A 16,804-nucleotide genomic window follows, 5' to 3' on the forward strand; every position below is an offset into this window, starting at 1 on the left:
CCCCTTTCCCTTTTGCTTTCAATCTTTCTCAGCATCAGGGTCTTTTCCAATGAGTCAGCTCTTTGCATTGGGTGGCCAGATAAGACTTAGAGGCTAAAAAACAAAAACAAGTACATAAGGACATGGACCAATAGACTGGTTCCAAATAGGAAAAGGAATACGTCAAGGTTGTATATTGTCACCCTGCTTATTTAACTTATATGCAGAGTACTTCATGAGAAACGCTGGACTGGATGAAGCACAAGCTGGAATCAAGATTGCTGGGAGAAATATCAATAACCTCAGATATGCAGATGACACCACCCTTATGGCAGAAAGTGAAGAACTAAAAAGCCTCTTGATGAAAGTGAAAGAGGAGAATGAAAAAGTTGACTTAAAACTCAACATTCGGAAAACTAAGATCATGGCATCTGGTTCTATCACTTCATGGGAAATAGATTGGGAAACAGTGGAAGCAATGTCAGACTTTATTTTGGGGGCTCCAAAATCACTGCAGATGGTGACTGCAGCCATGAAATTAAAAAACGCTTACTCCTTGGAAGGAAAGTTATGACCAACCTAGACAGCATATTAAAAAGCAGAGACATTACTTTGCCAACAAAGGTCCGTCTAGTCAAGGCTTTGATTTTTCCAGTGGTCATTTATGGATGTGAGAGTTGGACTGTGAAGAAAGCTGAGCACCAAAAAATTGATGCTTTTGAACTGTGGTGTTGGAGAAGACTCTTGAGAGTCCCTTAGACTGCAAGGAGATCCTACCAGTCCATCCTAAAGGAGATCAGTCCTGGGTGTTCATTGGAAGGACTGATGCTGAAGCTGAAACTCCAATACTGTGGCCACCTCATGCGAAGAGTTGACTCATCGGAAAAGACCCTGATGCTGGGAGGGATTGGGGGCAGGAGGAGAAGGGGACAACAGAGGATGAGATGGCTGGATGGCATCACCGACTCGATGGACATGAGTTTGAGTAAGCTCCGGGAGTTGGTGGTGGACAGGGAGGCCTGGCGTGCTACGATTCATGGAGTTGCAAAGATTCAGACACGACTGAGCGACTGAACTGAACTGAATTGAAGGGAGGGACACTTTGCTACCAAGAGGGTAAAGCTGTCACATGGGGAAAGTAATTGATAAACTACAGCAGGAAAAGGCAACTGAAATGCTTATCAAACTATACTTGAAAACTAATCTTTCAGTGGAGTTCTTCCAATTACGTTTCCATACAATTTAAGCTTTCTCTTATTTGTAGCTAAAAACATCTTACCTGATACAATGAGGCACATAAAAATGAAAAAAAAAAAAAAGAATGAAGTCAAATACACGAGATCTGAGTTTTTAGTTCTTTGCACCATGACTATAATGGACAGTAATCTGGTATCTAATAGCATTTTTAATGGGAGCCATCACATTTGAAGAGAAGAGTATTTTGTTAACGCAGAGCAAAACCACTGTGAAATTAAGTTTAAGAAAGAAATAAGGGAGTAAGAAAACTTTCAGTTTCTAAGCTCCCTGCAGGGGAACTAATTTCCATTTTCATTTTCTCAATTTTTCCTCATTACATTTGATTTGTTAGCAATGGAGGATGCGCCATTTCAACCGCCCTGCAAGCTTTATGCCATTACATGGCATATATGGAAGTTAGTATTTCGGTGTTGGTAATAAAGTGCTTACAACCCACAAAAACACCTACATAATAATTAAATTGCCCTGCCATGGTGAAGGTTCATTTCTGCCAGGGGCTAAGTTCTATCACATTTGTCAAATGGTCTAATCATCTCCTCACCTGAATACAAGAACCTAAGGAGCTTCACAAATGCCACTGCGCACTCAAAACTCGCTGAAGCCTTAAGGTGGCCAAAAGTTATGCTCCATGAAAGAAATGTGAGCAATCATTCATTTTTTAAATTAGTTGAAAAACTCGAGTGTGTTGGCTCATCAGCATAGAGAGTAGGATTTATAGCCTAATTTGAAAACTCCCTCAAAATGAAGAAAGCAGACACACTTGGGTTGAAATGTGGAGCCTCTCAAACCTGAGCAAGTAGTTAATCTTCTTAGGCCTTTGGGTTGTTTTTTTTTTTTTTTTTTTTTTTCTGTAAACCTGGGGTATTATTATCTACCCAATAGGATCATTTTGAGTATAAAATGAAATCTTATAATATGTTTCTAAATGAGAGTTATTGTAAAGTTTATCTGAAACTTCAGTATAGATTTATCATTAAAACATTTCATATGAAACTGGAAACTATATTAATTACAATTCTTCTAGACAGAACATAATGTTCTAGGATGAAAGATTATTCCCTGTTTATTCTCAGGATTCTCTTGGCTTTTGCTGGATGGTTTTTGAGGTCCACCTTCTGGACGCTTTGTTGCCTGTGAGAAGCAATTTCAGGGAGAGAAGTTCAGGCAGCAACAGCCACCTCTCTTCAAGCCCCAGCCCCTAGCCGAGGCCTGGTATGTGCTGAATGTCATCTCTGTCGCTGACATCCTAAGCTCCCAGGTCTATGAATGTTAGACACATATTTCTTGTCATCAGCTCTGTTGGCCTGTGCTGGAGAACCACTTGGTTCTCTTATATCTTTCAATAAAGCCAGTTAGATCTTCAAATTTCCTCCACTGAATTGTGTTTCTTAATATGACTTACCATGCTCTCTACTACTTCATCTACCAAAATCTTTGGTATTTAAAATAACAGTGCTATATGTACGATGTTTCAAAATGCTTTTTAAATGACTGTGAATCTAAAGGAACGTGATTTTGAAATGTTTCACTAAATTCTTTTCAAAGTGCTTTCCGTTGTGTTACTGCTAAACAAAGACCATGAAATGATTCAATGTTATCTCACAGGAGATTTTGTGCATTATATAATTGTTTAAAAACATAACTTGGAATCTGCTCAGTATAAGAAACCAAAAATTAACGCAATTATTTTAATTGTACACAATGCCTTTTCAGGTTCAGTGTCACAATTATATTTGTGTATTTTGAGTTTTCCTTTATGTCACTTAACAATTCATCCTAATTACTTCCACTGTCATCATTATCATTGTTTTTAGTGAAGAGGTAACTCCACTGAATTGATGTTCCCAGGTTGACATAGGCAGTTCCTATTATTGTCAGAATTAAAATTATTTACATATTTGTATCAATATTCTTCCAATGGTTATTTTCATGCACAGAGCTTCCCCCAAGCCTGTCAGGTAGAGTTCCCAAAGGATCAGTCTTTAGTTCTTTTCTCTTTTCTGTTTACATCTACTCCTTTGATGAACTCTTCTCATCTCACGGCTTTCAGGCTTTCAATGCCAAACGTATGTCAATAGCTTCCAAATTTGCATCACCAGCCAAAGATCTGAATTCCAAACTCCATGCTTTTCTACCCAACTGCTTGTTCAAGTCTCCATTTATATCTAAAAAAAAATCTCAAACCCAGTGTATCCAAAATAGAACTCCTGTTTGCCACTCAGAAAACTTTCTCAACATGCAACATTTTCATCTCAGCTGGTGCAAAATCATTTCAGTTGCTTACACAACAATTTTGGAGCTATCCTTGACTGCTTCCTTTATGTCACATCCCACTTTGATCTCACTGAAAATCTTATTTATTCTACACTTAAAACCTATTTTAAAATGCAGTTTTTCTTTTACCATCTCCATTGTATCATCCTTAGGTGACTACCATCATCTCCTTCCTGGATACAGCAGTAGCTTCCTACACCAGTTGTTACAGGCTACTGTAACAAATTACCACAGATATGGTGGCTTAGAACAACAGTGTATTCTCTTATAGTTCTGGAGGTCATATGTCCAAAATCAATATCACTCAGCCAAAACCAAGATGATGGCAGGGCCATCCTTTCTGTAGAGGCTGTGGGCAAGAGCCCATTTCTTTGCCATTTCCAGCAGCTAGAGCTTCACCCTTGGCTCAGGGCCATTTTCTCCATCTTCAAAACCAGTGTTGTAACATTTTTCTCCAACTCTGTTTCTATCACATGGACTTTTTCTTGTCTGTAGTCAAGACAAGAAGAATAAATGTGATTGTATTTAAAGGTCCCACCAAAATAATCTGGACAATCTCCCTACCATAAGATCCTTAATCTAACACCTGTAGCAATTGTTTTCCATACAAGGCAACACTCACTGGTTTCAGGTATTAGGGTCTTTCAGGGAGTCATTACTCAGCCCACTTCTCTTTCTAACTGGTGACCTGACTCCAATCATTTCCTCCTTATGGGCTATTCTCAATATAGCCACAAGAGTAATCCTTTTGACTGACTGATTGATTTTTCACAGTTATTTATATTTATTTATTTGACTGCACCAGGTCTTACCTGTGACATCTGGGATCTTCACTCTTGCTTATGGCATGCAGGAGCTTTTGGTTGTAGCATGTGAACTCTTGATTGCAGCATGCAATATCTAGGTCCTTGACCAGGGATCAAACCCAGGCCCCCTGCATTGAGAGTGTGGAGTCTCAACCATTGGACCACCAGGAAAGTCCCCAAGAGAGATCCCTTTTAAATGTCAGTTAGATCCTGCCATGTTTTTTCCCTCAGAACCTTGCAATGGATCCTCCTATCAATTAATACAAGACACAAATTTTTCACAAGGCCAACGCAGCCCTACATGATCTGGTCTCCCATTTCTGTCAAACTTTATCTTCCACCATTCTTTTCTTTGCTTGCTCCTCTGCCTCCAACTGCTGGCCTCTCAGCTTTTTCTAGAACCTGCTAAGCACTTTCCTATCTCAGGACTATTGCACTTGCTACTCTATCATCCCCACAGATCATCATCTGACAACTCTCTCTCTTCAATGCTCATATATGACTTTCTCAATAAGATCTACCCTAAAGCCCCATTTAAAAATTTAACCCTTAATTCCATATTTCTACTCCTTCCTCTGTTCTTTTTCTCCCCAAAGCATTCATAAGAATCTAATATCCTATATAGGTTAATCATTTATAATTACTATATTTATTATTAGTCCGTCATTCTCCTTTATAAAATAAGTTCCAGGACTTCCCTGGTGATCCAGTGGTTAAGACTTCACCTTCTAAGGCAGTGCTTCCCTGGTGGCTCACACGTAAAGAATTCACCTGCAGTGCAGGAGATCTGGGTAAGGAAGATGCCCTGGAAAAGGGAATGGGTACCACTCCAGTATCCTTGCCTGGAGAATTTGATGGACAGAGGAGCCTGGAGGGCTATAGTCCATGGGTTGCAAAGAGTCAGACACGACTTAATGACTAACACTTTCAATGCAGCGGATGCAGGATAGATCCCTGGTCAGGGAGTTAAAATCTCACATGCCTCACAGCCAAAAGGCAAAACATAAAACAGAAATATTACTGTAACAAATCCAATAGAGACTTTGAAAATGGTACCCCACACAGCCAAAAATAATAAAATAAATATTTTAAAAACATTTAAATATTTTTTAAAAATAAATATTTAAAAAATGCTCCACATCAAAAAAATATTTTTTTAAACAAACTCCATTTTGTTCAGTGATGTTTGTCAAATGTCTACATCAGTGCCTGGCATAGAGAGGATACTTGATTACTGTTTATTGAATAAATGAATGGCATTTTCTGTTGAGAAATTATTTCCTTAGAATAAAGTTTTCATTAGTATAGTGGTAAGGCCAGAAAGCGTAAATATTTTTTTGGATCCTGAAAGATTCTCATTTCACTCAAAATAAGAGCTGAATTCTTTACAAAGAGCCTTACTGCTGTAAAGGAGAGAATGAAATGTGTACATTATCTTTTATTTTCTCTAGCAATATGAGTTTACCTGCTTCACCATCATCTCATCTGAACTGAATCTGTATCACTTCTTTTTGAAACAAATTGCAAATGCAATGTTTTGGACCAACATGGTACAAATCTACTTTCAAGACAGTCAACAGACATATACTGAGCATCTCCTCATATGATGTATTAGTCTATGTATTCTTAAAGGACGTATAGACAATAATATTTTTTAAAGTGTTGTCCATGCCTTCAACAAGGTCACAATTAATTCAAAAGAGAGGGGACACAAAAATGAGTAACTAACTGGCAAGGCAAAGGGTGAACAAACACTATCAAAAATTTCACAAAGGGTGCTGTTAAAGTTCAAGTTGAACTATTATATGCTGTAATTCGATACACTTAGACAAAGCTCAAGTGAGCAAAGAGGTCCTTATTCTGTTTCTGCAAGGGCATTTTATTCTGCTATTAATTTCCCGACAAGATAGAAGCGATGCTTCAAGGAGCCTCTCTCTAGTCCCTAAGGGTATGATTAAATAATGTAGAGTAATGTGTAGCAACTGCACCTTTATTCAAAAGAGAAAGACTCATTTAATTTTTTTAACTGCAAAGTCTCATGCACGACTTCTCCAAGGTTTCAAATTCAACAAAAACAGACCCAGAATTTGAACCAACCCTGGGAAGATCCTGAACAGACTTGTGGAGCTTTGCTGTGACTCCAGCCATATATCCCTGGAAGAAAATCGGTTCTATGAACAGCAAATAGAGCTCATGAGAGTGATGATTCCCTGATGAGCCAAACTGTATCAAAAACATCTGAAACTGAAAAGTCACACACTGCAATAGAAAAAAGGGATCTTAAAAATATAAACTTCTAGGTATAAAATAAACATGTCCTGGGGATGTAAGGTACAGAACGATGACTATAATTAGTGACACTCTATTGCATATTTGAAATTTTCTAAAAGAGTGGATCTTAAAAGTTTTCATCCCAAGAAAAAAAATTTAACTATATATGGACACCAGAGGTAAGTAGATTTATTGTAGGGATCATTTTACAAGGTACACAAATATCAAATCATTATGTTGTAGCCATGAAACTAATACAATGTTATATGTCAGTTATATCTCAAAGTTTAAAAATCAACAATAAAAGTAACAATTCCAAATACTTCTTCAGCAATTCCACTAAAAGGATATATTTTTTAAAAATTTCTGATATTTTCTTTTCTTAATAAAAAGACAAAGACTCAAATTTCAAAAATGAAAATAAAAACTCCTAGAGGAGAACATAGGCAAAACACTCTCTGACATAAATCACAGCAAGATCCTCTATGACCCACCTCCCAGAATATTGGAAATAAAAGCAAAACTAAACAAATGGGATCTAATGAAACTTAAAAGCTTTTGCACTACAAAGGAAACTATAAGTAAGGTGAAAAGACAGCCGTCAGATTGGGAGAAAATAATAGCAAATGAAGAAACGGACAAAGGATTAATCTCAAAAATATACAAGCAACTCCTGCAGCTCAATTCCAGAAAAATAAATGACCCAATCAAAAAATGGGCCAAAGAACTAAACAGACATTTCTCCAAAGAAGACATACAGATGGCTAACAAACACATGAAAAGATGCTCAACATCACTCATTATTAGAGAAATGCAAATCAAAACCACAATGAGGTACCATTACACGCCAGTCAGGATGGCTGCTATCCAAAAGTCTACAAGCAATAAATGCTGGAGAGGGTGTGGAGAAAAGGGAACCCTCTTACACTGTTGGTGGGAATGCAAACTAGTACAGCCACTATGGAAACAGTGTGGAGATTCCTTAAAAAACTGGAAATAGAACTGCCATATGACCCAGCAATCCCACTTCTGGGCATACACACTGAGGAAACCAGATCTGAAAGAGACACGTGCACCCCAATGTTCATTGCAGCACTGTTTATAATAGCCAGGACATGGAAGCAACCTAGATGCCCATCAGCAGATGAATGGATAAGGAAGCTGTGGTACATATACACCATGGAATATTACTCAGCTGTCAAAAAGAATTCATTTGAATCAGTCCTAATGAGATGGATGAAACTGGAGCCCATTATACAGAGTGAAGTAAGCCAGAAAGATAAAGAACATTACAGCATACTAACACATATATATGGAATTTAGAAAGATGGTAACGATAACCCTATATGCAAAACAGAAAAAGAGACACAGAAATACAGAACAGACTTTTGAACTCTGTGGGAGAATGTGAGGGTGGGATGTTTCAAAAGAACAGCATGTATACTATCTATGGTGAAACAGATCACCAGCCCAGGTGGGATGCATGAGACAAGTGCTCGGGCCTGGTGCACTGGGAAGACCCAGAGGAGTCGGGTGAAGAGGGAGGTGGGAGGGGGGATCGGGATGGGGAATAAGTGTAAATCTATGGCTGATTCATATCAATGTATGACAAAACCCACTGAAATGTTGTGAAGTAATTAGCCTCCAACTAATAAAAAAATTAAAAAAAAAAAAAAAATGAAAATAAATTACAACATCCAAAAGACATGACATCAGTGACCTAGAAAATAAGGCTTATGATGCACTTATTTGAGATGTGAGACCAAGAAGTAAATTTGAAGTTTACTAAAGGAATTCCTTATTTCTAATAAACTATCTTTTACCTAAGGTTGACAACAGTCACTTTTAAAATGACAGCTTTTGAGAATTTTACCTTAAAGAAAATATGAAGCATTTCAAAGCAATCTTCTCTTTTCTATCACTCTATCATTAATTTCTAAATTTCACATTTATAAATAAGAAACCTGAAAAGACACACTGCTTATTGCTCAACTCTTAAAATCTACAAAAATGGAAAATATTGATTCATGTCAATGTATGGCAAAAACCAAAAACTACAATATTGTAAAGTAATTAGCCTCCAACTAATAAAAATAAATGAAAAAAATAATAATAAAATACCTTTTTAAACTGAAAAAAAAAGAAAATATACTGTGAGTCTTTGATGTGTACCTGGTAATAGTTAAAAATGTAGAAGTATCTTGGCAAAAGCCTTCAAGTTGGAGTCAAAAGACTTGAGTTTGTGTCCAAGACACTTATACTTTGTATAACCCTGAAAACACTTAATTCCTTAAAAATAAAAGATTTAAGTAGTATCTACCTCAATGTTTATGATAAAGACTAAGCAATATGGTATATACAAAAAGATTTTGCAGCTAGAAGGGGCCATTCATAGATAAGGAACTGCCATTATTGATAGTTTAGTGTATTTCTTTACTTATTTTAGTTAGTTTAGTATATAGGCTTCCCTGGTGGCTCAGTGGTAAAGAATTCACCTGCCAATGCAGGAGACTCAGGTTCAGTTCCTGAGTGAGGAAGGTCCTCTGGAAAAGGAAATGGCAACCCACTCCAGTATCCTTGTCTGGGAAATCCCATGGACAGAGGAGCCTGGCGGGCTACAGTCCATGGGGTCCCAAAGAGTCAGACTTATTGACTAAACAACAACAAACAAATAACATAGCAGTCATCTAACAAACTATTTCAAACACTCAGTCCTACATTAAGACTGCGCTGGCTTTTAAAGACACAAAATCCAACTCAAACCAAGGCAGGAAAATAACAATCATAATGGCTGGCATAGCCTGAAAAGCTCAAGGAACAGAGAGATGCTTCCTAATGATTTAGTTAAGGCGTTGAAATATGCCACACACCCACGTGCTCCGGTTGTACACAGAAGGCCATGCAGACTTTGGTCTCAGTCTAGCCACCCTAGTGTAAAAAGACAGCCTACATATGCAGCCTCACTCCATCACTCCGCTCAATCCAGAGGTGAGAGTTGCCTGCAGTCATTAATGGGTTGTATGTTTCCCACAGGGAACAGAAGTCAGTGAGAGCACAGAAGAGTAGAAACCTTGATTGTCAGAAGACCCCAGAGCTGGGGGTGGGGGGCAGTGCTGCCCAGGCCACAAGGACAAGCCTGGGGGAGAGTCGGTGCCCTGGCAGGGCCCTGGGATGCAGCTACCAGGAGAGGGTAAGTGAACACTAGATGGCAAAAACAGTTACCACCAACAAAGCCCCCTTCAACTGCATCATCAAGTAGGTTTGATGGCAGCCACTTCCATTGGACCTTAAGAAAATATGGGGGTGCCTAGTACCTCACAGGTTTACTGTAGTATTTGCTGACCACATTTCCCCTGAAGGGGACCCTATAACTGGATTTTCTCTCACCTTCCTTTGTCCTCAGTTCTCTAAGCTCCTGTGGTCTTATGTTTCAATCCCCTTCTATACATGTTCAGTGTTATTCACATTCTTAAACGTTTTTTCTTTATTTGTTGAAGCAAGCACTTTCCTTCCTGAATATTTACTACTCTTCAGGCCCCTCTGAGCCTAAACGGTGATGAGCATCATCCTCTACACTCAATCCTCCTCTAGACTAGAAAACAAGGACAAGGAAAATGATACATACCAAAAGACCTCTAAATACACGTGCAAGAGGACTATTAATGTGTAGAACATCTCTGCCTATGAGCCCATTTTTCCGGCCTCCTTTCCCACCACTGACCGCATGCCATGTCACATGGGCAACACCAAACTGCCTGGAATCCCCCACAGGCACCAAGTGTGGGGTGAGGCCACCAACGCCTCTCCCACATTTTTTACCTGCCTAAATATCCGTGTTTCTTTCACTTGATTCAGGTTCCAGTACCTCAGGGTAGCCTTTCTTGGACTCATCTCTGCTCCTCTGCCTTCTTTTGCAAATCTCTCAGGAATTACCTACTCTGTTGATATTTTTGGTTCATGGGTCAGTCTCTACCACAGGTCCACACAGTTCTTGAGAATAAGAGCTGTCGTATGTACCTCTTAACACAGTGACGGACAGAGAGTAAGCAGTCATTAGTGTCATTGGTTGGAACATGTATTTATTGATGAACTTACTGTTGCCATTTCAGCCTATAAATTTTGTGAAGGTAGAGTTGCAGTCTCACTGAGTCTAGCACTACAAATTATACCTATAATCCATCAACATATAGTCCATAACTGCTGGTGATGTTTTTTTCTTGGAAAACACACTCATGAATGATTTACAGAGAGAAGATTTAGTAATAAACAAGGACTTTTTAATATTCAGCCTTATCTTTAAAATATATTAAGAGAAAGAAGAAAGCAGTAAGGTTGAGGAAGAAGCAACTAGAAAAATTGAAAATAAGGGAACAGGGGGTAAAGGACAAGGAAGGAAATGATATGAGAGGAGACAAAAAAACTGCAGTAGGATTATTTGAAAAATTGGTTTTTAGAATAGTTGTACACAGTTTCAATGCTGTTTATTTGAAAGAAAAATGGAAATGAAATTATCTCAACAATGACAAATGAGAACCATAAATTATCCACATTTTCGACAGTCAGAACACCATCCTGAGTGTCTGCAAGTGATTTGTATGCTATGTGGCAAGCATGCTCCATTGGGTACAATTATATGATTGTTTATTGAATAATTGCTCTCCTTGTCAAAGGTTTGATTGAATATTTGCCTGCTCCCTGTAATATTTTCACTGAGTAATTGTCTGCTGTGGGTAATACCTCCACTCAGTAATTGCTTGTTCTGAATAATATTTTCACTGAATCATTTCCCATTCAGCATATTTTATCCAGAGATTTTCATGTTGTGAGTCATGTTACTATAAGTTCACTGAGAACTACTTGTCAAATTACATATTTCCTTTGCATTACTTGGAAATTACATCTGAGTCCCTGCCCCGCACCTTCTCTGGGCTGTTGAGAGATTATATAACAACTTTCCAAGTTGATTTCCAGTGGTGCAGAACTCTGCAACTGAACTCTGTGCCTAAAGTCAAATACCATAAAACTTCTGCTTTTGCAGGAGCAAATAAATTATTTTAGAGAAAAGATGGATAAACTTAATGAATCTTAGTGGGATAGGTAAAGATTGATATGAAACATGAATAAGCTGTCTCAGAGACTCATGCAGTGGTCTCTGGAATCAATTTTTATGAGACTGTAATAGTGACCAATTTAACAAAGTACCAATAGATCTTGTTGTTGTTCAGTTATTAAGCAGTGTCTGATTCTCTGCGATCATGGACTGCAGCACACCAAGGTTCCCTCCCCTTCACTATCTCCCGGAGTTTGCTCAAATTCATACCCACGAGTCAGTGATGCTATCTAACCATCTCATCCTCTGTCATCTCCTCCTGCTCCTGCCTTCAACCTTTCCCAGCATCAGGGTCTTTTCCAAGGAGGGTTGTATTTCTCTTCCTCTTTGAAAATAGGTGTAGCCATTTGACTTCCTCTGTCCAATAAAACGGAGAAGGCAATGGCACCCCACAGTATTCTTGCCTGGAAAATCCCATGGACGGAGGAGCCTGGTGGGCTGCAGTCCATGGGGTCGCTAAGAGTCGGACATGACTGAGCTACTTTACTTTCACTTTTCACTTTTATGCATTGGAGAAGGAAATGGCAACCCACTCCAGTGTTCTTGCCTGGAGAATCCCAGGGACGGGGGAGCCTGGTGGGCTGCCGTCCATGGGGTCGCACAGAATCGGACACGACTAAAGAGACTTAGCAGCAGCAGCAGCAGTCCAATAAAATGTGAAAATAAGTAACATGTATTTTTCTGGGTGAAAACCTTAAGAGCCAGGATCAGATCCAGTAGCAGAGAAGATGGAGGAAGCATGCTCCTTCCATCTCTCACACCTGATACAATCATAAAACCAGATGCAAATCACAGAGCAGCGTCTCTGAAAAATTAACTGCAACAGGTACACTGGGATAAAACACAAGAATCTGATGTACCATTAAAAGAGCAATGAACCTATGATTTCTTCCTCCAATATCAGCCAGCCTAGATAGGACAGAAGTAAGCACCATGTCACAAAGGGGGCTCTGGGAGAAACCTTCTAGTTCTGGCTTGAAGAACAAAACGGGGGTACTCCTAAAACTCAGAGAACAAATACATCACCCTTTTATTCCTCTCTTTTTCCTATTCTTTCATAGTTCATCCCTCTCCCCACCCCCAACCAGGCAACACTCCTGTGGTGGTGGCTGTGATCAGTAAGGGGACTAGCAGAAGTTGAATATGTGAGGGAGGGGGACTTCCTCTCCAGCTGGAGGACTTGACCTCCCAAGAACGCGGAGATACTCTGTTACTTTTATTCATTCTCTGTTCTTCCGCGGTTGGGCACAGAGGTTCACCAAACACAAAAGAGTTCAGCAAAGTGGAAGAACTAGAGCTCCAGGATTTGGGCCACAATCCTGAAAAGGAAAGACTCAAGCAGCCAGAAAATGCTGAGAAGAGAGCAAAGAGAAAGGACTTCCTGAAAGCAAGCCCATAAAGCGTCTATGAGCTCCAGGGCTTATCTCAGAGCCTCATGTACAAGGATCTAACCCTAACTAGCATAGCAAGGACTCTAAACAGATCTAAGGGCTAAACGACCCACCGGGTCAATGACTGAACTGGCCTTGGAACCAAAGCCCATAAAAGACAAATTGGAACATAAGGTCTGAACCTAACAACATTTCTAGCAATAAAAAATACTTCCTTCCCTGTAGAATTTAAACAAGACCCAACTCTTTCAATTCAATATTCAAGGATATAATCCACAATTACTCAGCATAAAAAGAACCATGGAAATTTCCTTTTTCTTTTTTTTTTTTTTTCATTTATTTTTATTAGTTGGAGGCTAATTACTTTACAATATTGTAGTGGTTTTCATCATACATTGACATGAATCAGCCATGGATTTACATGTATTCCCCATCCCGATGCCCCCTCCCACCTCCCTCTCTACCCGATCCCTCTGGGTCTTCCCAGTGCACCAGGCCCGAGCACTTGTCTCATGCATCCAACCTGGGCTGGTGATCTGTTTCACCATAGATAATATAAGAACCATGGAAATTTCTATGGGAAGAGGCAATTAGCAGATTTCAACACCAAGATGACACAGATAATGGAATTATCTAAAAAAGACTTTAAGATGGTTTTTATTAAAAGTTTGAATGAAAAATCATGAACTCTTTCAAAATAAATGTTGAAATAGAAAGTCTCAGCAAATAAATAAAAGGTGCCAAAAGTAAAGGCTACCCAGGACTCCATTCATCTTAAAATTGATGAGCCAGAGGTATATCATCATTTCATCTCTCAGTAACCTTTATTTTAATCCATACAGCTTAAATCAGGTTGAACAATTGAGCTTTCATTTTAAAATATTCATTTTGTAACACTCATCAGTAAAAACAACCATAATTTTTCAAATATAGTTTTATCAATGGAAGTCATATGCTGTTAGGGAGTTACAAAGGAAAATCATGGTTTGCAAATGGAATTTATTCAGTTATTGGATAAAAGTCATCATTACTTCTTCCCTTCTCTGTGATTCCTGGTCTGTAAGTAAAATGCTACTGAAGAAGGTGTGAGGAATTTTGAAAGACTCTTTAAAAAGAAAATGAGTTGGTACAAAAAGCATGGAGCTATTGAAATAACCTTCTAGGATTGAAACAAACTGGTCACATAAGTTATGAGTAGAGACAAGGTTCGAAGACCAGGTCTATCTATCACAACCAAAAGCACAAAACAGGGAAGACAGAAATTCCTCATAAGAAGATTTGAAGGAACAATTTAATGCCAACATAATTACCCTGAAATGGAGTTTAAGCAAATAAAAGAAAAAATAGTAGACTACTGGGAACAAAGCTAGAGGGGGTCACTCCAACCTGACCTGCAATACCAGATCCTCAGGATTTAGATGAGTTCACCCGGAAGAGGAAGTTTCTGAGAAGTTAGAAAGGAGTTCTCCATAATCTCAAAGGAAATGTGGCATATATAAACAAAGAATGTGACTCAGCCACAAGAAAAGAATGAAATAATGTCATTCGCAGCAACATGGATGAACCTAGAGACGGTCATACTGAGTGAAGTGAGTCAGAGAAAGACAAATATTATATGATGTCACTTATATGTGGCATCTAAAAACAATGACACAAATGAAACTGTTTACAAAATAGAAATAGAGACAAATGTAGAAAACAAACCAATGGTTACCAAGGGAGAAACTGAGGACCGACCAGAAAAATTGGGAGATTGAGATTGACGTGTTCCCACTACTGTAATATAAAATAGATGAGTAGTAAGGACCTACTGCATAGCACAAGGAACGCTACTCAATGCTCTGTAATGAAAGACATGGGAACAGAATCTAAAAGAGTGGATATGCACATATGTATAACTAATTCACTTTGCTGTCCAGCAGAAGTTAACACAACATTGTACATCAACTATACTCCAAAAAATATAATTTTTTAAAAAGTTGGAAAAGACCCCATAGTACTAACAACATAACAGAATTGCTCTTAGGTTGGCATATTTTCTGCTAGTCTTTCAGTTAAGCAACCGCTTCTAAAATCTAGTTATGATTCTACTATATATACAAATTTTTTTATTTTTCACTTAACATTCAATCATGAGCATTTTTCATGGTGCTACGTGGTCTTTAAAACCATAATTTTTAACGACTGCCTAACATTTCTCCCAGTGAAAAAATTCTAACTAAAAAAAAAAAGCCTCAAACATTACACAGAAGAACAAAACCACATACCCCAACTGTTCCAAACAACTGGTAGATTTAAAATGGAAATTTGCAGTCAGTGATTTTTTTTTTATGTTTGGTAAATTTCAAGCACCATAAAATGGTCTCCAAATTTTGTTTATAATTTTAAACATTTTTCATATTATTTTTTTTTCAAGAAATGTTTCTCTGTTTTTTTTTTTTTTATTTTTGTGCACTTCTTTTTACTTTTCAAACAATTTTTTAATTTATAATTTGTTTTTCAACAGTTACGCATGCTCCACTCATTTAGCGATGCCTTCATGAATTTTAATTTTTTTCTTCACATTTTAGGCAATGTTAATGCATTGGTAACTTTCTGGAAACTGAAATGTTTTTATAATTTATAAAACATTTTTAAAATGTTATTTACTTTCTATTTTACATTTTCATTTGAATTCATTTTCATTCAGTGACGCCAATTTTAACTATTTAGCAATGTTTCTGTCATTTTTGAGTATGCGTCATTTTTATTGAAGCAGCATTCCTCATAAAAAGTTAACACTTGCAGTAGGGAAAATGGTTATTTTTATTGGATTTTCCTAAAAGGGTAATGAGATTTTAAATGTTACTATTTTACATGAGAATGTAAAATAAAATGATGAGAATCTGTCTAAATGCTCAAAATTCTTCTACCCAGATGTATCATTATATCTTACATCTTATTTACACTCCCATATTGTCAGTATTATTTCCAAAATTTGGCAAAGAATACTTTATGACGTGAACAAGGGATCACAGACTGAGAGGATACAAAACGGTGACTTAAAATACAACCCATGTGTTGGTTTACCAATTGACTTTTTACAAGTCTACTTTTTAATCTTTTAGCAATTTTCTTCAGACTGCTAAACTGCTTCAGTCTTCTCCAACTATTTGCGACCCTCTGTACTGTAACCCCCAAGGCTCCTCTGACCATGGAGTTTTTCAGGCAAGAATACTAAAGTGGGTTGCCATTTCCTCCTCCAGAGGATCTTCCTGACCCAGGGATTGAACCTCCACCTCCTACATCTCTTGCATTTGCAGGCAGTTTCTTTACCACTAGTGCCACCTGGGAAGCACTTCAGACTGCCACTGCCCCATAATCAGCAATGTCCATACAGGGTTCAACAATTAAAAAAAAACAAGAAAAAAATCACAGGAAGAAGAATCTTGCATGAGCACAGCAATGAAGCCACAATGGTGAGGCAGCATGCTATCAAAGAAAGCATAAAGGCTTTAGTTACACAGCCCTGGGGTCTGATCTCTACTCTGTTACATACCAGCTTCCTGGCTTTGGATAAATTTTCTTCCTCTATAAAATGAGAGAAAAGGATTTTGTGTAGCACTGAATAAAGAGCATATGTAAAAATACTAATACACAGTATCCTATTAACACCAATTTCTTTTCCCTCTTCTACTCTCATTTAAGAAGTGCATATATTAAGCACTATGTAATCA

The sequence above is a fragment of the Cervus canadensis genome, chromosome 23 (assembly GCF_019320065.1).
Source record: "Cervus canadensis isolate Bull #8, Minnesota chromosome 23, ASM1932006v1, whole genome shotgun sequence".
NCBI classification, from domain to species: Eukaryota; Metazoa; Chordata; class Mammalia; order Artiodactyla; family Cervidae; genus Cervus; species Cervus canadensis.